We start from the raw sequence: 7670 nt of genomic DNA on the forward strand, positions 1-7670 counted from the left end.
ATTCCAATCTACCTGAATGGGCCTTAACAAAGGAGTCTACAACAGGGAAATTCAATGTCTCCTTAGTCAAACAAATCAGTACTATCAAACAGGCCATTCAGAAAACTTCTCATGCTGGTACAAAGGCTTTCCTTACAGCTCACTTGGACTCACTGCATCTCATGAAGTTGCAGCAAGTAAGACAGAATCTGAGTGTGGATGAACTCAGAAAGGATATTGCTGACTTGAAATCCTACAATTCTGAAAAATTGGATTCAGTCATGCCCTATGGTACAATGCAGGACATTTTGTTGAGATTGAAAAAGGAATCACATACTGAAAAGAGGCTGGCCAAATTGGAAGACAGAGTTCAAGTTATTGAAGATTCTGTGGCCACCATTCTTCACAACCAACAATCTCAAACAAATCTACTTATGCAGCTGGCAAAAGCACAGGGCTTGACCCCTCTCCTTGATGATAACAAAAAGGGGGAGAGTAAAAGGGAAGGGGAAGGAGAGCCATCTACAAAAATCCAAATATCTAAAGTGCTAGTTCCTGCCATCACTACTTCTCCAATCATTCAAATCAAAGGAAAGCCTGATGGAATTGATTTAATCCAGCTAGCAGCAGCTGAAATTCAAGTGAAACAGAAAAAGAGGAGAATTGATGAAAGGATGCAACAGTTGTTTGGCTCTACACAAGATAAATCAATATCTGTGAAACATAGCACAAAGGTTGAACCAATCAATATGGAGCACAAGCCAGAAAGGAGAAATAAGGTTGGAGAGACTTCTTTCAAGAATCTAAAACCTATGGTTCTCAAGCCCAACACTAGATCCAGCAAGGACTCCACAAAGAACCCTCTAGACTTTGGTCAGATGAAAGAAGTGGACTTTCCTCTTCCAAAGCCTGATGAAGACAAAGTTTTGGGTGCTAGCATCATAAAACACAAGGAGACCATGGATGAGGCAGTAAGGAGAAACATGGCTATTATCTTTAGAGAGGGAAAGAGCATATGTGTGATGCAAGGACATCCCAAATTCTCAATAGCCAAGAGGGAAGAAACCAAAAGGTTAAAGAAAGAAGCTGAAAAACTCAAGGCTGACAAAAGAGCACAAGTAAAGCTTGAACAAAAGTTAAAGTCAAGTCTAGTTGAAAATGAGAAAGGAATTGAAGTCAGGGGTGAAGACAAGATTGCAAACTTAGATGAGGTTTTTGGGAGTATATTTGGAGAAAGTATGGAGGAAAAAGAGGAATGGCAGAAGGGAAACAGAAGAAAGGCCAAGGCACATAGAAGGAGTGAAGACAACACTGAAGAAACTAAATCTCTACCTTCCATACCTGAACCCTTTGTTGCTGATCCCACTATAAACATCCATGGTGAACCAATCATCCTAAAAGAGGAACCTATTGATTGGGACACCATCAATTTGCCTACTTTTTTAACCACTCTTCCACTACCAAAGAAACAGAAAAGAAAATCCAAATCTACACCTCCCCTAAACTCTAAGAAATTCACTCAAAAACATAAACCTAACCCTAAGCCACCCATTTCTAAAGATGATTATGTTCACATCTGTGACATAAAAGAAATTTCAGACATTGAACTCTATCTGGATGAGCTGGAGGATGTAAGGGGAATTGCTGCCTACAGACAGCTACCAGAGAGATTGGTGTTCAGATACAAAGGAGCTGGGGAAAGAACATGGCCTCTCTACAGGATTCTGAATGAAGGCTACTCTACCTTGATCAGAGTCTTTTCAGCCATACAAAAGGATTCTGGCTTTACCAGGACTGCCAAGACTGAAATTCTCAACAAGATTGCCAACATAAGGAAAACTTGGAGGGAGCCCAATGCTTTGCCCAGAACCTTACTCATTCAAGAAAGTGGAACTACAATTCACAAATCACCTCATTGGTTGATGGAATTCAGAGATGATAAAGGAGTCAGAAGATTTTTCAGACTTGAAGACCAACTCAAGATTGCCAGCAATGAAACTCTCAAATAAATGCAATCTAAGTTGGATATCAGTGATGAAGATGAAGCTGAATTCTTCAGACAACTCCAACTCCAAATTGAGGAAAATGACAAAGGGCTAGGAAAGAAAACCAGGGAACAAAGAAGAAAAAGATGATTTGCTCAGGCTAGAGGAGCACCCTTGGAAATACTGTAAATCTTCAATTACCTTCTAGTACATACACTTTTGCAGCACTTTTAAATTTCTACTTAGTTTCAGTTCATATATTTGTTAAGTGTTTTGTTATCATCAAGTTAACCTTGAATTTATGTCTACAATTCTTATAGACATAAATAGGGGGAGATTGTTAGGAATATATATGCATTAGTTTGATGATATGTTTAACAAAACACTTAAGTAGAAATCTAGTGTTTGTAGCCTCAACGGATAAGACCATTTTGGCTATCCGTTGATGGTGTAGCTTTACTTAGAAATAAGTCTAGTATTGTAGCACATTTCAGTCTCTGAATTTGAGATATAATTCTTAAATGTTGAGGGAAATTATAAGTCATGTTGACTACTAGAGGATATGCAGATAGGAAGGCCAATTGTAAGTATTTCATGCCTTGTAATTTTGTATAAATGAAATGGTGTCAACGGATAACTTAAAGACCTTCAACGGATGAGAAACAAAGCTTCAACGGATGTCTCTAAAGCTTCAACGGATAACATCCTTCAACGGATGAGTGCATCAACGGATAGAGCTTCAACTGCTAACACATCAACGGATAAAGCCATCAACGGATGAAGGCTTCAACGGATGTTCTGTTAAATAGCAGTTGACAAGTGGTAGTTGTACCTACAAACAGAGGCACATGGGTTGACAGAGACAACTGAGATGTGGTAGCCTATTTCAGGAACATCAGAAGAAGCAGCCGTTCTACTCTAGTATAAAGAGGCAATAGTCAACAATACACTGGAGTAAAATGGAGAAGAAACAAGTGGAGAACTTATTTTATTATTGTACTTTTTATCTTTGTCTTCACTTATAAACTTGGTAATATATAAACCAAGTAGCAGCTAGTAATTAGATAAGAATTTTTCCAGAGCTGTTTAGAAAAATCTTGAGAGAAAAATTATCTAGTTTGTACTAGGACGCAGCTGTGATCAACTTCTTGAATCACAGATTTTCTGAAATACCATCTCTGGTGGAACAACAATCCACCATAAAAGTTTTTAAGGTCTGTTGTGTTCTTTACATTAGTGTTTGAATATATATCTGTCTGTATTAGCTTAAAGCAATTCATACACTTGTTTGTCTTAAACACATAGCCTTTGAAACTGCTCAAAACTAAAAAAAGTTTTGAGATTTACATTCAACCCCCCTTCTGTAAATCTTATTGTTAGTCCTCTAGGAATAACAAGTAGAATCGGGATTCTCCAACATAGAGAGATGGTCAGCTACTTGATTCTCAGTACCTTTTCTATCTTTGATCTCTAACTCAAATTCCTGAAGTAAAAGCACCCAACGAATGAGTCTCGGCTTCGAATCCTTCTTGGAAACCAGATAGCGAATAGCTGCATGATCAGTGAATACTGTTACTTTCGTACCAAGCAGATAAGATCGAAATTTCTCAAAACCAAAGACTATAGCCAAAAGCTCCTTCTCAGTAGTGGTGTAGTTCAATTGGGCACCATTTAAAGTCTTACTCGCATAGTAGACCACATGGAAGAGATTTTTCTTGCGCTGTCCCAGAACTGCACCTACCGCATAATCACTTGCATCACACATCATCTCAAACGGTTCTGTCCAATCTGGTGCTGTAATAACTGGTACAGTGATCAAACTCTTCTTGAGAGTCTCGAATGCTGCCAAACATTCATCATCAAATTTGAAAGGCACATCTTTCTCAAGCAAATTGCACAACGGCTTAGATATCTTTGAAAAGTCCTTGATGAATCGCCGATAAAAACCCGCATGACCAAGAAAACTACGGATTCCTTTCACAGAATTAGGTGGGGGAAGATTTTCAATGACTCCCACCTTGGCCGTGTCCACCTCCAGACCCTTGCTAGAGACCTTATTCCCAAGGATAATGCCTTCACGCACCAAAAAATGACATTTCTCCTAATTGAGCACCAAATTAGTTTCCACGCATCTTTTGAGTACGGCGCGCAGATTATTCAAACATTCATCATATGAGTGTCCAAAGACGGAGAAGTCATCCATGAACACTTCGACGTTATTTCCAATCATGTCAGAGAATATAGCCATCATACATCTCTGAAAGGTGGCTGGGGCGCCACATAACCCAAACAAAACTCTTCGAAAAGCAAACGTGCCAAATGGACAAGTGAAGGTAGTCTTTTCCTGATCCTCTGGTGCAATACAAATCTGATTATACCCGGAATAACCATCCAGAAGACAAAAATACTCATGACCCGCCAATCTGTCAAGCATCTGATCAATAAATGGAAGAGGGAAGTGATCCTTCCTTGTGGCTTTGTTCAATTTTCTATAATCCATGCATACTCTCCATCCTGTAACTGTTCGAGTAGGGATGAGCTCATTCTTTTCATTTGCGACCACAGTGATACCTCCCTTCTTAGGTACACATTGTACGGGGCTCACCCACGAGCTGTCAGAAATAGGATAAATGATGTCTGCATCTAGCCATTTCAGAATTTCTTTCTTCACCACCTCCTTCATGATGGGATTCAGTCTTCGCTGCTGTTCCACAGTTGGCTTACTACCTTCCTCTAGCAGAATTTTATGCATACAATATGAAGGACTTATCCCCTTGATGTCTGCTATGGTCCATCCTATAGCCGATTTGAATTCTCTCAAAATCCTTAAGAGCTTATCTTCCTCACTACCTGAAAGGTCAGATGAAATAATAACAGGTAACGTAGATGAATCACCTAAAAAAGCATACCTCAAGTGCTCAGGTAATGGCTTGAGCTCCAAGGTAGGTGCTTCCTCTATTGATGGGTTGAGCTTCCCTTCAGCGTTCTTAAGGTCAGAAGTACCAAGAGATTCAAATGGTATGTCCAGCTTTCGCTTCCAGGGAGAAGCGTTCAGATATTGTAATTGCTCGTTGCTATCTTCATCATCGCTGTCAAAATCCCCCACTAAGGCATTTTCCAATGCATCAGACATTAGCATGTGATCGAGTTCCGAAGTAACCGCAGAATCAATCACATCCAATTTTAAGCACTCCTCATCTTCTGTAGGGAATTTCATTGCCTTGAATACGTTGAAGGTCACATCCTGATCTTGGACCCGCATAGTAAGTTCCCCTTTTTGCACATCTATCAAGGTACGACCAGTAGCCAAGAAAGGCCTTCCCAAGATTATGGGAATCTTCTTATCTTCCTCAAAATCCAGAATAACAAAATCTGCTGGAAAGAAGAGCTTATCCACATTGACGAGCACATCCTCAACTCTGCCCCTTGGGTAAGTAATGGAACGGTCAGCCAATTGTAGCGACATGTATGTGGGTTTTGGATCAGGCAGATCCAGCTTTTTAAAGAACGACAACGGCATCAGATTAATGCTTGCTCCCAAATCACAAAGGCACTTGTCAAAAGTCAGATTGCCAATGGTGCAAGGAATGGTGAAGCTTCCTGGATCTTTCAGTTTTGGTGGTAACTTTTGCTGTAGAACAGCGCTGCATTCTTCCGTGAGAGCAACGGTTTCAAGGTCATCCAGTTTCACCTTCCTTGAAGAATAGTCTTCATAAACTTCGCATAACTGGGCATTTGTTCCAGAGCCTCAGCGAAAGGTATATTGATGTGAAGTTTCTTGAACACCTCCAGAAACTTCCCGAACTGTCTATCCAGCTTTTGTTGCTGCAATCTCTTAGGAAAATGTGGTGGAGGATAGAGCTGTTTCTCCCCTGTATTAGCCTCAGGCAGAGTATGTTCAACAGTAGTCTTCTTTGGTTCCGCCGCTTTTTCCTTTTGCTTAGATTCTTCACCTCTAATTTCAGCTTCTACTTCTTTTGCCTTTTCAGCATCAGCTACTTTTCCAGACCTTAAGGTAATAGCCTTGACTTGCTCTTTAGCTTCCTTCCTACCTGGTACTTCCGTGTCACTGGGAAGAGTGCCAGGTTGACGATTGAGCACTGCATTGACTAATTGACCGATTTGATTTTCCAAGGTCTTGATAGAAACCGCCTGACTCTTGCACAACAGCTTAAGTTCCTCAAAATCAGCACTAGTAGGTGCAGCTGCACTTCCCTGTTGAGGATATGATTGCCTTGTAGCATACTGCTGTGGATGCTGGAATCCAGGTGGGTTAAACTGTTTACTCACTCCTTGCTGATATGGTGGCTAAATAGCATTCTGATTATTCCCCCAGCTGAAATTTGGATGATTTCTGTTGTTAGGATGATAGGTCGCTGGCACAGGCTGCTGTTGTCGCTGATAATTATTCACATACTGAACAGATTCATTGACAAGAGAACACTGATCCGTAGCATGAGAACCTGCACAAAGCTCACAAACCATAGCTATTTGATTAACTCCATACGTAGCCAGAGAATCAACCTTCATTGATAGCGCTTGGAGCTGGGCTGCAATAGCGGTGGCTGCATCAACTTCCAGAATACCTGCTACCTTGCCTGACGTCATCCTCTGAGTTGGGTTTTGATGCTCATTTGCAGCCATCGTCTCTATAAGATTATACGCCTCAGTATAGCTTTTAGCCCATAAGGCGCCTCCAGCTGCTGCATCGAGCATGGGCCGAGATTGGGCCCCCAAACCATTATAGAAACCAGTGATCACCATCCAATCTGGCATTCCATGATGTGGACATTTTCTCAACATTTCCTTGTAGCGTTCCCAAGCCTCGCACATAGATTCTGTAGGTTGCTGCGCAAACTGAGTAAGAGCACTCCTCATAGCAGCAGTCTTTGCTATCGGATAAAACTTCACCAGAAACTTTTGCGCAAGATCTTGCCACGTAGTGATGGACCCAGCTGGTTCAGAATGTAACCAGTCTTTAGCCTTGTCCCTCAGTGAGAATGGGAAAAGCCTCAACTTGATAGCCTCATCAGTCACGCCATTATACTTAAAAGTGCTGCAGATCTCGACAAAATTCCTTATGTGCATGTTGGGGTCTTCAGTTGCCGCTCCTCCAAAAGAAACAGAATTCTGCACCATCTGAATAGTGCCCGGCTTGATTTCAAAGGTGTTAGCTTGAATAGCCGGATGAAGGATGCTTGACTGAATGTCATCAATTTTAGGCCGAGAAAAATCCATAAGAGCTGGATCAGCTTGAACAATACGATCTCCCATATTTACTGGTTCTTTCTGCTCAGTTCCTGAATCCGAATCCTCAAAATCTAACTTCTCCGAAATATCAAGAACTTCGTCTGTCTCCTCAGCTGTATCTAAAGTCCTCTTGCGAGCACGAGAACGAGTTTGCATAAACGCTTGCTAAAGTACCTGAAACACAACCGGAAAAAATAAGTAACTACTACGTCCTAATCACTGAGTCCTAATGACCAATGATGGTAAGTACATAAACTAAACAAATACACCGAGTCCCCGGCAGCGGCGCCAAAAACTTGTTAGGGCGAAAACACGCACTAATATTCACGCAAGTATACGCGTTCGCAAGTAATATAGAATACTTTCTAGTTCGTTCCCTCAGAGACTCAGACTAAATTATTGTCTAATTAAACTCACTCACCAATGTATGATTACTTCTCAATGTTAAGATACTAA

The 7670-nt window shown here is 41.0% G+C and overlaps 1 non-coding gene across 1 annotated transcript; it reads left to right on the forward strand.

Annotated features, from left to right (window-relative positions):
- The first annotated feature begins 6738 nt into the window (after positions 1–6738).
- Positions 6739–6845, forward strand: LOC141722325 (small nucleolar RNA R71). The gene has a single exon (XR_012575345.1). It is a non-coding gene; the product is annotated as a small nucleolar RNA R71 (small nucleolar RNA).
- The last annotated feature ends 825 nt before the right edge of the window (positions 6846–7670 follow it).

This window comes from Apium graveolens, chromosome 4, assembly GCF_009905375.1.
Source record: "Apium graveolens cultivar Ventura chromosome 4, ASM990537v1, whole genome shotgun sequence".
Taxonomy (NCBI): Eukaryota; Viridiplantae; Streptophyta; class Magnoliopsida; order Apiales; family Apiaceae; genus Apium; species Apium graveolens.